Genomic DNA, 14,657 nt, shown 5'->3' on the forward strand with positions numbered 1-14,657 from the left:
AGATGCAGACGTGTGATTCTTAACTGCAGCTAGTTTGTTTCTTTCTACCATATGAACCAATGTTCATCACACAAGTAGCTGCATGAAACTTTATCAGAATATCCACGATTCCTGATCACATTCCTAGTAATTTTTTTTTTGGAGATACATATAAACATTTACGGTACATTACAGGAATAGCTGTGCAAAGGTTTATCTGGGCATCATCTTAAAGTAATGGTGCATGAACATTTACACCTTACATGAACTTCAGAGATGATGGGAGAAGTGAGTCTGTAAGAGGTGAGTTTGAAGACCCTTTGTAAATGTGGACAGAGATTCAGCAGTTCTGAGTGAGAGGGGGAGGTCGTTCCACTGCAATGGTGCCAGAACCAAGAACCTCTGTACTTTACCTTTCGCGCCTGGGACCACCATGCGGGCAGATATGAAAGAGCATAGTGGTCTGGTTGGGGTGTAGCGGAAGATCAAGTCTTGTGGATAGATTTAGACTCACTTGTTCACCCAAATGGGGCACGGTGGCGCAGCAGGCTTGGCCAGGTCCTGCTCTCTGCCGTGTCTGGAGTTCCAGTCCTGGTTGAGGTCCCTTGTGATTGACTGGTGTCCCATCCTGGGTATGACCCCCCCCCCCCCCTCCAACCTTGTGCCCTGTGTTGCCGGGTTAGGCTCTGGCTCGCTGCGACCCTGCTTGGGACAAGCGGCTTCAGCCAGTGTGTGTGTAGTTCAGCTAAGCTGCATGTCTTTGAATTGTGGGAGGAAACCAGAACACCTAGAGGAAACATGGGAAGAGTGTGTAACCCAAGTCTGAACCCATGGCCTATAAAACATGAGGCACTAGTGCTACCTGCTAAGCCGGTGCTTTTCCAAGCCCCCCCCCTGCAATATGCATGAAAGCTTAAATGAGTTTGTTTCTAGAGATGATATTTGACTGCCTTCCTTAGGGAGAGTTGCTATGAATCTGCATTTGTTTTCGCTTTTCTGTTCTGGAAAATCGCTTTACAAGTTGTGTGTAAAAACAAGGTACAGTGCGCCGAATAAAGCGGCTGACGGGCCAAGCGATTGATGAATCCGCACCTTCGAGTGGAATTTCAGCGGCGCCCGTAAAAATGAAATAGTCGCCGCTGTCGCTCGCTCTAAATTAGCGCTCATGGCGCCGTTATTTACTGCTGGGCCTCCTCCGCGCCGCCGCTCGCGAGCCTTTTCCCCAAAGAGCGCCGCCTGGAACGCGCGCCAGTTGATGCCGCTCTTTGATTTCTCCGAGCGAAACAAAGTCTGTTTTGTCCCGGCCGTCTTCGGATTAATACTCGATGCCAGCGCACATGTGTAATTAACCTAAATAATCATAATGGCTTTGATTTTGACAGGAAGCAAACAAAGTGCAACATTTTGCGCTCAAGGAGATGTGTCGGCGCACGTGTTCCATCTAATCCCTTTTGTTGTGTCTTCGGCTCGCAGACAAGGGAAGCAGCCGAGCGCGGCTCCGCTCGCCCCCCGCGGCCCGCATGCGCCGAGCGCCACGCTGACGCGGGTAAGTTGATCCAACGCGACGCCGGGAGCGCACGTGCGACATCAGATCTCGCGAGAGCGGGTCGCGACAGGTGCCGACGGCGAGCCCTCCGCGAGGCGAGGACTCAGAAGGGCGGCGACGTGTGTCCGGCATGGCGATGTGAGGCCCCTGAGCTGTGCGACTGGGGCCTGGGTTTGATTCCCAGCTCAGTCTGTGTGGAGTTCGCATGGTCTCTCTTTCCTCAGTCCAGGTGCTTTGCTTTCTTCCCATAGTCCAAAGACGTGTGTTTCGTGTGGCTGGTGGTGACTCCAACTTGCCCTTGAGGTGTGTGTACAAGGGGGTGCGATGGCGCAGTGGGTTGGACCGGGTCCTGCTCTCCGGTGGGTCTGGGGTTCGAGTCCCGCTTTGAGTGCCTTGCGACGGACTGGCGTCCCGTCCTGGGTGTGTCCCCTCCCCCTCCGGCCTTATGCCCTGTGTTACCGGGTTAGGCTCCGGTTCCCTGTGACCCTGTATGGGACAAGCGGTTCTGAAAAGGTGTGTGTGTGTGTGTGTGTGTGTGTGTGTGTGAGTGATTGCTTTGCGATGGACTGGCATCCCTTACAGGGTGTACCCTGCCGCACACCTTGTGCTTCCGGGATTGACTCCGAATCACCGTGACTCTGCATTGGACAAGAGGTCATAGATGTGGGGTGTGTTTGTGTGTTGCTCTGCTGTATTAAAAAATACAAATGAATATAATGCAAGTGGCATGGCCTGTTGGGGAACATTTCTGACACTGTGTATTCCTAACATGTTCCATTCCCACAGTGGTTCTAGCATATTATTTGAATTAAAATATTAGTTTTAATTAATAATAATTAAAATTATTTTTCATTTTAATAAATTATTGAATTATTGTGTGAATTGTTTCCTTAAAATATTATTGAAATTATTTTTAGTGTTTTTTGTAGTGTTATATTGTCAATTACTTAAATTATTTATTTTATTAATAGTGTGTGAGTGACACAGAGAGAGAGAGTGTGTTCTGCTGATGTATGGATGAGTAACCTGGTGTAAATAGTGTATCTAGCAGTGTAAGTCACCGCGGTGAATAAGGTGTGTTGGCTGATAACACTACATTCGTTGGAAGTCGCTTTGGAGAGAAGCATCTGCTAGACAAATAAATGTAAGTGTACCTTGCTGAAGGGTACTACAGCAGGAACAGGAATTCAACCTCAAATCCAGGATTGGAAGGAGAGGCCAGTAACTACAACACCACCTCCTCCCCATAGCCTCACCTTAAATATAAATGTAAATTAAATGATACATTGCTTATTTTGGCCAGTTTTCAAAAACCTTACCAAGAAGTTGAAAATAACCAATCAGATTACATCTTGTTATTATATAACATTTTGCATGCCGGAAGGGAGAGAGGGTGGCCCTAAGCTTTTGCAGACCTGCTCTATGATGCATCGCTAGAGGTAACTGTGCGATCAAATGCCGACTGCTTGAATAAATTTTGCTCATTTCTTCCTTAATTAAATTCTTAACAATACAATACAAAACATAAAAAAATATTATACAGACAGAACAAAACGGAACAAATGCCGGGGGAACCGAAACACAGATTACGCTACAATCTTGAAATTAATACACAATTCAATGGCTGTTAAAGCTGCGCAGATATTGGAAGTTGTGATAGCATTAACATCCTGTGTGACATCATCATGGAACAACAAAAAGGGTTTTTTTGCAATTAAATGTACTTTTATGAGTATGGAATTTTGCGAGTGAAACAAGGGGTTTAATTCAATGGTATTTTTTTAATCACTTTTCTTATTGATGTCATGGAAGCCAAGCTTACTGCCTCTTTCAGTTATTATTACTATTATTATTATTATTATTATTATTATTATTATTATTAAGGACTCTTCTCACCAGAGTGACACAGAGCACAAAGTTGCTGTAAATGATACAAAATTACAGTTACAACAGATAATTGTCAGTAACAGAATAAGCCAAGTGGTCGTGGAGGAGAGGAAAACAAAAGAAGTCCCACTGTGAAGAAGGGAAGAAGCAAACCTCTGGAAGTCCAAGTTCCAAAGGTTTTCTACTCCTCCTGGGCCTTCTGCTGTAATAATAAAGAAATAAAGGCAACAATATGATGCATTATATTAAATGTATTAAATGTAAAATAACAAAGAAAAATGTACACCTGTGTAATGAATCTACACAGGTCTTTCCAGAAGGTTTTTGGTATGAGCATTTCCAGAGCAGGTGTATAGAACTTTCAGAGAAAGTATCACAGACAGAACACTTTGTCTCAGTGTTTTCTTTCCATTCTTAAAGAAAGCTTTTAGTTTTTACCTGGGCCCATGTCTCCCTTCCTCCTCAGCCATCACCGCTTTCCCATGAATAGGCACAGCCCCCAGCAGAAGCAGCCCAAGGCCTCCATTCTGATGGTGTGGAGCAGTGGGTTTCAACCTCTTTAGGTTGGGTTAGGGTTAGGGTTACGAGTGAGGTGAGTTGACACCATTAATTCATATATCCTATTCTACAGCATCCCTAGTCATTTTCCAATCTCCTACATAGTCAGTAGTAATAATAATAATAATAATAATAATAATAATAGCAACAACATCTTTGTTGGTAGTGATTAAAACCACTTCCTTTCACCTTTGATGTCACAAGTTCAAATCCCACATCTTGCTCTACTTGCCTTGATCAAGGTACTAATCCTGAACTGCTCCGATAATAATTACCCAGCTGTACAAATGGGTAAATCACTGTAAGCAGCTTAACATTGTAAGTTGCTTTGGGAAAACATGTCACTTAAATGAACTAATATAACAATAATGATCTGTCGTAGGTCTCAATGGTGTGTGAAACTTGCAATGAAAAAGTAAATAAAGATAAACATTTATGACAATATTTAAGACGATGAAGCCAAGGCAAAATTGCTGGCGATCTTGTGACACCCCTGGGTGTCGTCAGTCGCACCCTAGTTGAACGGCACAGGTGTGGGGCGAAAGCCGTCTGATCGCTGCATCTCACTACTTCGTCTTCCAGTGATACCCATCGCAGGGTCTACTGTCTAGCGAAGCTGCAGGGATATCTACAGTCCGAGACCTGGGGCCTTCGTAACTGTGATGAATGATCTCCTCCACTTTTCTTTATCGCAGTAGAGAGAGCCAGGAGAGAGAGAGAGAGAGAGAGAGAGAGAGAGATAGAGAGAGATGCTGAATCAGCCACGTCTGGTCAGCTGCAACATTTTTATATGCTTTAAAACCTACTTATGTATTTTGTGGCATTCTAGATGTTCCAGAGTGAAGCTCACACCCTAGAAACTGCGTTCATTTTTTTCCCACATGCTCCACCAAACCTTCTGAAAGACTGAGCCCACCCTGGTAGCAGGCTGCAACATTTGGAAAATCAGTTTCCCAAGAGTCTCCCTGAATCCCAACACAGTGTGAACACCTGTGTTTGGCATGTATGAGTATTGTACCTTGTTTTTTACTGCATTTTTTACTGAAAATCAGTAGATAAGTCATCTTACTGTGGACATAAGGAGGTCAAATAGGGGAGTCATGACAAACAGCGTGTTAACTGTCACTAGGTTAAGGGGTTAAAGTGGTGGAATGATGTTCAGAGTGATGTGCAGGGTTAGGGGTTAAGGTTAGAGTTAGGGTTGGGGTTTAGGGTTTAGGGCTAGGGGTTAGAAGGTACGGTTAGGGTTAAGAGTTAGGGTTTAGTGTTAGGGGTTGGGGCTAGGGTTAGGGCTTAGTGGTTACAAGGTAGTGTGAGTGTTAGGGTTAGGGCTGGGATTAGGGTTTAGGGCTTAGCGTTTAGAGGTTAGGAGGTTAGGGTTAGGGTTAAGGTTAAGGGTTAGGGGTTAGGATTTAAGGTTAGAGTGTAGGAGTGTATGGGGGGTGCGGGGGTGCGGGGGCGCAGTGGGTTAGACTGGGTCCTGCTCTCTGGTGGGTCTGGGGTTCGAGTCTCACTTGGGGTGCCTTGCAATGGACTGGCGTCCCATCCTGGGTGTGTCTCCTCCCCCTCCGGCCTTACGCCCTGAGTTGCCAGGTAGGCTCTGGTTCCCCGCGACCCCGTATGGGACAAGCGGTTCTGAAAGTGTGTGTAGGCGTGTGTAGAAGATGTAAGTACGTAATATACCAAATATGGTGGTATGAAATGTTTCATGTGTGTGCTCTGTCTCCCCTGTGTGCCCCAAGTGATTTATACAAGCCAGTAATTTTTACTATAACAATTCAGGTGAAGTACCTTCATCAAGGGCACTATAGTTGGAAGTGGGATTGAACCTAGATACATTGCCTTCTACAACTGAGATCATCTCAGCCTGGTGAACCCTCATCATGGTTCACATGAGCAAAGCCCTGCTGTGGCCTCTGGGTTCGATTGCTAATGCCTGGCTTTTTGGGGACATGCTGGCGGCAGCGAAAACGCTGGTGTTTGATGCTCCGTCAGGGGAGATACATCCGTGGCGAGGCCGACGCAGGGCGCTCTCCGCTGTTTGTTGGCCCATGAATATGTAAAGCGGAGGCATTGCAGGGGAACGCTGAGCAAGCAGGCAGCTTGTCACGCCTGGCCTGGTGTGTCTCAAACTGCCCGGGCTGCAGCTGGGCTTGTCACCAGAAAGTCATGGGGTCAAATCCCAAGGGGGAGGGGCGCGTGCTGCTTTCATACCCTTGAGGGAGTTGCCGAGGGATTTGACCCCGTCACGTCGCTGTCCTCACGCTTTACCACACGAAGAGCAAGAACATGGCTCGGTTACTTCTTATCCTGCTGCGGATGGGGGACGAGCGCATTGCGTTCCAAAGCATCTCCATCGGGCCACGCCACATGCGCAAGGGCATGAGGACGCAGTGCGGGAAGGAAGATTAAATCTGTTCCCAGATCAGGACAGATTAGCTGAAACGCAGCCCAAAATGCATAATTACTTGGCAATTGCGTCTTGACAGAAGTTTGATCTGAATGTCGTCAGTGCCTCGCTAGGTCGGAGCCCACACTTCTGCTCCAACGCTTGACTGGGAGCTCGCCGGCTTTCAAGGTGCCGCATGGGTTCTTTCTGATCCGAGTCCAGCATGCAGGCAGGTGAAAAATCTCATTAAAACATTGACATTTCCCATTAACTCTTGTCTGAAAACAACTATTAAAGCCCCTAGAATGTGAAATGAATAAATAATTGTAGCTGCAAATATATTCGCTATATTTATCCCATTAGCTGATGTCTATCAACAAAGCAATGTACAACGTTAAGCTACTTACAGTGATTTACCCAGGTACACAGTAGGGCAGTTTTTACTGCATCAGTTGAGGGTAAGTACCAGTACCACGCTCAAGGGTACTACAGCAGGAGGTGGGATCCGAACCTGATCTCTTTGAGTCCAAAAGGAGCACCACTAGCCGCTACGTTACGCTTTAAATATTCCTGTTGTTTTAGTAGTGAAGAAGACATACCGTCTTTATTTGTCCCCTATGTACTCAGCGATGCTCCTCGCCATCCCACGGATAAAGGGCGGTTTATTTTTCCACTGAAAGCTGTGGGAGAGGTTTGAAATTGCCACCTTCTGTCAATTAATAGATTTTTATTTGTATTGCAGGCTTTAGGAATTGGCGTTGCCCCAAAATGCTTTGCTGAGTCATTTCCACAGAGTGAGAGCAACAGAAAAACCATCTACAGGAGATCAATGTGTTGGGAAGGCAATTGAAGAGGCTGTGTTAGAGATGATAAACAGTTTACCCAAGAGCGGAGGAGCAGGGCGTTAGGTCACCTTGCCGGACCTGCTGTGAAACCACGGATAAGGTGGTAAACAAACTTGACTTTCGTGCCGCTACGGGCCAACCTGCTGGCTAATGGAGGCCGTAGAGGAGCCTGGGAGCTTCCCATGTTGCTGAGATCTGACCCCATCGCAGGAAGGTGCACTCAGCATCATTTCAGGGCCCTCAGGGTCCTCTAGGACACCTTTTCCACCTGCTTGCGATGAAACACATTATTGAGCTGGAGGATGAAGGAGGTGGCATGGTGGCACAGCGCCTGGGTGGTGTGAGAGAATGTGGGTTTGATCCCTGCTCAGTCTGTGTGGAATTTACATGTTCTCCCTGTGTCTGTGTGGGTTTCCTCTGGGTGCTCTGGTTTCCTCTCACAGTCCAAAGACATGCTGTTCAGGTTCACCCATAGTGTGTGAGTGACAGAGAGTGTGTGTGTTCCACTGATGTATGGATGAGTGACCCAGTGCTGATAACACTACGTAGAGTTCATTGTAAGTTGCTTTAGACAAAAGTGTCTGATAAATGTAAATGGTCACCCGGTGTTTCAATTTAGAGTCATGGAAACAGGTTTGACACATTTTCTTGATACTGAGGGTGTGCGAGTGGAAGCGGTTTTACACGTAGATAATCATAGCAGATGGTGTTGAGCTCATTTGTGGATCTGTCAGAAGATCAAGAGAGAAGTGGGTTTGAAACCATTTTTGAATGCTGGGAAGGATTCAGTAGCTCTGAGGGACAAGAGTAGCTCGTTCCACCTCACTGACGCCAACACTGGGAAAGAAAACACTTTTGCTTTTTGACCCCTCATGAGTGGGACCACCAAGTAGCCAGAGGTGGAGGAGCACAGCACTTCTGCTGGGAGTGTAGGGGGTGATCAGGTCATAAATGTTCTCATTAAGGTTAAAATGACGTACACTGTAGCGAATGCAAATTCGCATTGATCGTTGAGGTTAGGCGAATGTCAGTCAGCAGAGTTGGAATAATTATGATTACATTAGCATTAGTCACGAGGGTTAAAAAGCAGAGGCTTAGACTGGAGTTAGTCATAAAGGCTAGAACAAGTTAAATGTTAAATGTCAAGTTAATCACCTGGGTCAATGCAAATGAGCAGGAGCACGAAACAAAAACAGTAATATTGGATGTCACTCCTTACTGGATGTGAATTTTATATATTTATTCGTTACACATTCATCAGTGGATGCCAGTGTGAAGCCTTTTCTGCAGGACTGAGGATTCTTCATCAGTCAATACAAGTCAGTGCTCTTTACTTTTTCATGGTTTCAGATCCCTGCTCCTGCTGTAGTGCCCTTGATAAAGGTACCTACCCTGAATTGATCTAGTAAAAATTGTCCAGCTGTATAAAATGACTGAATTATTCTAAGTACCACAGGGCACCAAAATAAGTATAATGCATTTCGGACAAGGGTGTTAATAAATGAATGTATTTACTCCCTGAGGATGTTCAAGCAGGTGATGCTCAGCATTAACAATACTGTAACATTAACATCTCCCAGCTGCTACATGTAGACGGGTCATGGGAGCTATTGTGTGGGTGCAGGTGAATGAAAATGCTTGACAGGTGAAGAGTTCAAAAGTTCAAGGTAAGATGTTGGACAGTGTAGAACATGCTCCCTGTTGAGGTCACATTCCGGAGTGTATAACTGACACGGATCCATCACTGTGGAAATCTGGGCATCAAAACATAAAGTAGATACACCTGGTCACATAAACTCAAAAGGGGTAAATCTTGGGCGCATGGATGGAATAAGAACCATGCCATGAATTCCATTATGACCGAAAGCAGTAAGAGTCACGTTGTACATATGACCAATCAGTAAATAGGGGAGGAACCTAGAAGAGTGTCACTATGTGAATTCAACCAATCAGTAAAGCTGGGAGGATCTTAGAGGAGGGTCACAGTGTGAATGGAACCAATCAGTAATGAGGGCAGGAATCTAGAAGAGGCTCACAATGTAAATGCAACAAATCAGTAAAGAGGGGAGGAACCTACAGGAGAGTCACTGTGTGAATGCAACCAATCAGTAAAGCTCCGAGGAACCTAGAGGAGTGTCACAATGTGCATGCAACCACACACACACACACACACACACACACACACACACACACACACACACACACTTTCTGAACCGCTTGTCCCATACGGGGTTGCGGAGAGCCAGAGCCTAACCCAGCAACTCAGGGCATAGGGCTGGGGCGGGCAGGGGACACCCAGGATGGGACGCCCATCCATCGCAAAGCACCCCAAGCAGGACTTGAACCCCAGACCCACCCAAGAGCAGGACCCGGTCCAACCCACTGCGCCACCACACCCCCTTGCATGCAACCAGTCAGAAGAAATATAAAGAGGAGATGCATATGAAATTTTAAGTTTTCGAGGTCTGAGGCTTAGCAATGGTCATTTGTCACTGAGTATGTGGAATGAGTTTGGTGTGCAAGGGCGATTCTGTCATCCTTGTACCCTCTCATACTGTAGCGCTACACAGTACAAGGTCAGCTGGGAGTTCATGGTCGTTTTTGCTTCTCTGTGAGCTGTCTGCTGAGGACATGATTAATGTGAACTGAGCAATTATTTAATGTGATGCCACACCGTTTGAGAGCAAATTTCACAAATTATTACGTAATTAATGATTATGTAATTGCTTCTAATCCTTTGAGCAATTCAGTGATTGATTCATCTTAATGTTGAACTGACTTGAACTGGTCATGATTCATTTGATGGAATGAAGAGGACCAGCTGCTGTACCCTTGAGCACCATGCTTCAGCTAGAACAACTTTTAGTTCAAAAAAAAAAAAAAAACCACAAAAACAAAACACTGGAACTGGGATGCAGTTGCTGTGTCATACAGTGAAATCTTTTGCTAATAACTGCATATTTACATTTACATTTTTTCATCTGGCACACGCTTTTCCCCAAAGCAGCAAACATCAGAAACAAACTATTAAATTAGAAAAAAGTTTTTAAAATTCCCCATGGGTGTTAACTTGCATATTATTTTTATTGACAGCAGCAGCAGAGTTCAAGAGTCCATCATATACTGTAAATGACTTTCGTAATGATTAAAAACCTCCCAAAACCTTTGCTTTTTCTAGAAATTAATAAATGTGAAAAAATCAGGCATTCATGGCCTGTCAACGATGATCAAAATAAATACATTGAAAGCAATAAAATTATCACACCACTGAAAATAAGTGGAGTGGTATGACTGGATGACTCAGAAGTGTGTACAAGTTTGTAGTTAAAACTGCATTTGGTAGTTTGGGTCATAGTGAAGTGGTTGGAGAATCCCACCTCCTAACTATAGTACCTTTCAAGGTACTCTAGAAGTATAAAGTACTCCGAACTGACAAAGTGAAAATGGCACAGCTGTATATGTGGGTGAATAATTTTATACAGTTTAAGATTGTTTTTATACTTTGGAGAAAAGCAAAATTTCAAAATACATTATTGGTCAGTTTCATTTAATGTTAGTAAAAATGACCCATAAATCCCACTATATGGAGCCAAAGGGTTCAAATGTCCACATGTATTCAATTTCTATATCAAAATTCTGTTACGTGGAACACCATTCCGTGGGAAGTGAGTGTAGTATAGTGTCTTCAGACCCAAAGGTTGCAGGTTCAAATCCTAGCTATAGTGTTCCTGAGGAAGGTGCTCACCCTGTATTGTTCTAGTAAAATTACCAAGTTGTATAAACAGGTCAATGTTGCAAGTGGATTTGAAGAAAAAAGTGAAATTGTGTGATGAAACTCCAAAGGTGCATTGGGGGGGATCCCTTTGTGGGTACAAGTCCTAGGAATGCAGGGAGAGAATTATGAGCAGAGGGGGGACCTCTGGCTGGTCATCTGCTCAGAAGATAAACAAGGGCTGGCAGCTGATGAGTTTGCCAGAGGGAAGATGCCATTTTTCCTCCATGAGCACCAGCGCCCCGGATATTCCCGGTGAACGAAAGCATGAGAGCCGCGTCGGGGTCCAGGACTCGGGTACAGGCTGTGATGTTTCATCTGCTGGCTGTGACCGGGAGCCTGAGAACACGACTGGCACTTTAATGCTTTCTGGAGATGGAGCCCTTCAGCCTGGTTGTGAGCCACAAGACATCCCTCTGGCTGACCACTAATCTGGGCGCCGCCCGAGTGCAGATAGTTTTATAGTGGTTGAACTGGGGGCATCACAGTGAGCATCTGACAGGGTGAGGAATGCTGCTTCACATCCTATACCCTCATCATTAATAGACTATACCACATACCTTACACCTTCATCCTTAATGAACTGCACTCTATACCTTGTACTCTACACCCTCATCCTTAGTAAACTCTGCTCTTTATTCTACGCCTTCATCCTTAATAGTCTACACTCAATACCCTGTACCCTACACTTTCATCCTTAATAAACTACACTTTCTACACCTTACCCTACACCTTCATCCTTAATAGACTACACCCTATATCCTGTACTCTACACCTTCATCCTTAGTAAACTCCACCCTTTATTCTACACTTTCATCCTTAATAAACTGCACTCTGTACCCTCTAATCTGCACAGTGCAGACTCTACAGCACTGGTGATACGAAATGCAACAGCTGCCTTTTCTCATTCCTTTCCTTAGTTTAAGCAATTGCAGTGTGATTCCTGCCTCGCTGCTGGAGGAGGTGTGAGACTATGCCATCCAGCAGATCAAAGATGGCCACGGTGGAGCAATGGAGGGGCTGGCAGGCGAGTGCTGCATGAGCCCTAAGTGTCACTTTGTGGAGGGACGTCAGCAGCCTGGTTTTCGAACGGTACAAAGAAAGAACTCGGGCCTGTTTTTGTTCCAGGTGGTGGAAGTGTCGGGTGTTGCTGGGCGGAACATCGGGGCGGCCTGGCGCTCGTTGTAAAGAAGTGGCGTAAAGCCACACCGCAGGGTAGTGATGCCGCGGTAAAGAGATAGACAGGTCCTCCTCGCACAGCTGGGCCCAGCAGGGAGCCTGGCTTCGCAGGAGCCTTGCTGCGAGGCGCCCGTCCTTCTCAACTTGGAGAAGAGAGCCGATGCCAACGACCTCGGCCAGATTCCTCCTAAGCCGGCGCAGAGTAATTAACAACCTTTCAGCGGAAAAGGGCGGATTAAGTCGAACGTTCCCTGAGCTGTGAAGAGGATTGCTTCCCCTCTGCATGTGCTTCTCATCCTCACCGGGATGTTTCTACGCGTGAAGGAAATGGGCCTCACCGCTGTCTCGGTCCTTGAGTTGTTCATGAGGAATCTGAACATGGTAAACCATGGTAAATTATGTCCTGGTTCCCAGGAAAATTCCAGTATGATTTGTTGTCTCAGTCCACAATAAAAATAACAGTTATCAGCAGTTATATTTTACTTGCTGTGGTTTGAACGACAGTGCAGATAAATTATTATTAACCATTAATCTTTGTCCAAGGCTACTTACAGTGCTAGATAATCACACACACACACACACTTTCTGAACCGCTTGACCCATATGGGGTCACGGGGAACCGGAGCCTACCCGGTAACACAGGGCGTAGGGCCAGAGGGGGAGGGGACACACCCAGGACAGGACGCCAGTCCGTCGCAAGGCACCCCAAGCAGGACTCGAACCCCAGACCCACTGGAGAGCAGGACCTGGTCCAACCCACCGCACCCCCAAATCCTGATCACACACACACACACATTTTCAGAACCGCTTGTCCCATACGGGGTCGCGGGGAACCGGAGCCTACCCGGTAACACAGGGCGTAGGGCCAGAGGGGGAGGGGACACACCCAGGACGGGACGCCAGTCCGTCGCAAGGCACCCCAAGCGGGACTCGAACCCCAAACGCACTGAAGAGGAGGACCAGGTCCAACCCACTGCGCCACTGCACCCCCCTTGCTAGATATCAGTTTTACAGAAATTTACCTATTTCTGTAGCTGTGTAATTTTTACTATGTCAATTCAGGGTAAGTGCCTTGATCAAGGATACTACAGCAGAAGGTGGGATTCAAACCCTGGAGATGCTGATGGAGGTCCCAAAGACAGTAGTAGTACTGGACATCCCAGTCTGGCCAGGCTGAGTTTGTGAAGAAAGTAGATTGATTTTTCTGAGTGAAGTGCATCAATTCTACCTAAAACAGAGTGAAAATTGCTAAATTCACTATTTTTATAAAATCAATAACCACAGTTAATTTCAAGAATGCATCAATAATTCCAGACCTGCCAAGGAAGAACATCTAAGCCACAGAAAAAAAAAAGTTTGTAATAATTTTACAGGAAAATATTCCCAGAGACTGAAAAATCTTGGAGTTTTCAGGGAATTTAATTTTAGCGCACATTTTAAAAAGATCTTTTTCTTAATGATCAAAATTTATTCTGTAATTTAATCTCTTAAAAACATGTATGCACATTTTTTTCCAAGTACTCAAATTATTATTATTATTATTATGATTTTTAACTGTGAGGCTGCTAATGAGATCTTTGTGGGGTTTTTCTTCAGACAGCAAGTAGCAACGACAACACTCGCTTGGCTTAAAGCCTCTCAGTTCATTAAACACAAGTAATGACATAATTTGCTAAATTTGATTAGTTGCTCTCCTCTTTCCCTCCCAAAATGCATTTTTAGCCATGGAGCAGCTGAGCACCCTCTAAGTGGAAATGCCATTTCCATGTTGTCACATTGATGGTTACATGTCATGTAAATGTGGTGTTTAGAGCTCTCTTAGATGGTCTTCTTCCTTCATCTCCATCCAGAGCTTCTCAAGAATCATTGCCATACCTGGAACATCCCCATTAGAAGGCCTTTTTGTGCCCCTGCTCGTGAAACACATCAGATTTGCTCTCATCTGAGATATTTATTACCTACATATAGAGCCTGTTAGATCCTCCATCCTCCCCAGTGTTGCCCCGAGGCACTCATCAGCCAGCATCGTCGTCTCCACAGGAAGCGGGGCCTCGACGCCCTCGGGAAAAGCCGGTAATGGAGAAACACCCTTCATATGCTTTTAAACATCCATCCATTATGTTCTTTTTTTAGACCATTCTTTTGTTCAGCCCTCGACTTGCACCGGTTCCACCCCTGTCTTAATGCTCACACTTAAGGGCATCTGCCAGAAGCTAATGAACAAATGCAGATGGATGGATTCATTATTGATTTGGTGGGGGTGAGGTTATTAAATCAGAAGTGCCTAATAATGTTTATTTGTTCATCCCACGGGGTGTCTTTTTAGCACCTTGTCTGATCTGTACCTCATATGAAGAGGAGTTCTTTGACAGTGCATCACTTCCTGCCTCTAGTTGAGCTTGACATTTACATTTTTTTCCTTTAGCCAACACTTTTCTCAAAAGCAACTTACAATATTAAGCTACCTACAATTATCTATCCATTTATAAAGCTGGGTAATTT

At 45.3% G+C, this 14,657-nt stretch overlaps 1 protein-coding gene across 2 annotated transcripts in view; it reads left to right on the forward strand.

Annotated features, from left to right (window-relative positions):
* Positions 1-14,657, forward strand: part of LOC108937053 (disks large-associated protein 1-like) — a 141,752-nt gene that overhangs the window by 49,737 nt on the left and 77,358 nt on the right. Inside the window, exon 2 of one of the 2 annotated variants that reach the window (XM_029254753.1) lies at positions 1,453-1,525. The exons of the other annotated variant lie outside the window; for it this stretch is intronic. The gene's annotated coding sequence lies outside the window, so the exon portion shown is untranslated. The remainder of the gene's footprint in view (positions 1-1,452; positions 1,526-14,657) is intronic. 2 annotated transcript variants of the gene reach the window in all.

Source organism: Scleropages formosus, chromosome 9, assembly GCF_900964775.1.
Source record: "Scleropages formosus chromosome 9, fSclFor1.1, whole genome shotgun sequence".
NCBI classification, from domain to species: Eukaryota; Metazoa; Chordata; class Actinopteri; order Osteoglossiformes; family Osteoglossidae; genus Scleropages; species Scleropages formosus.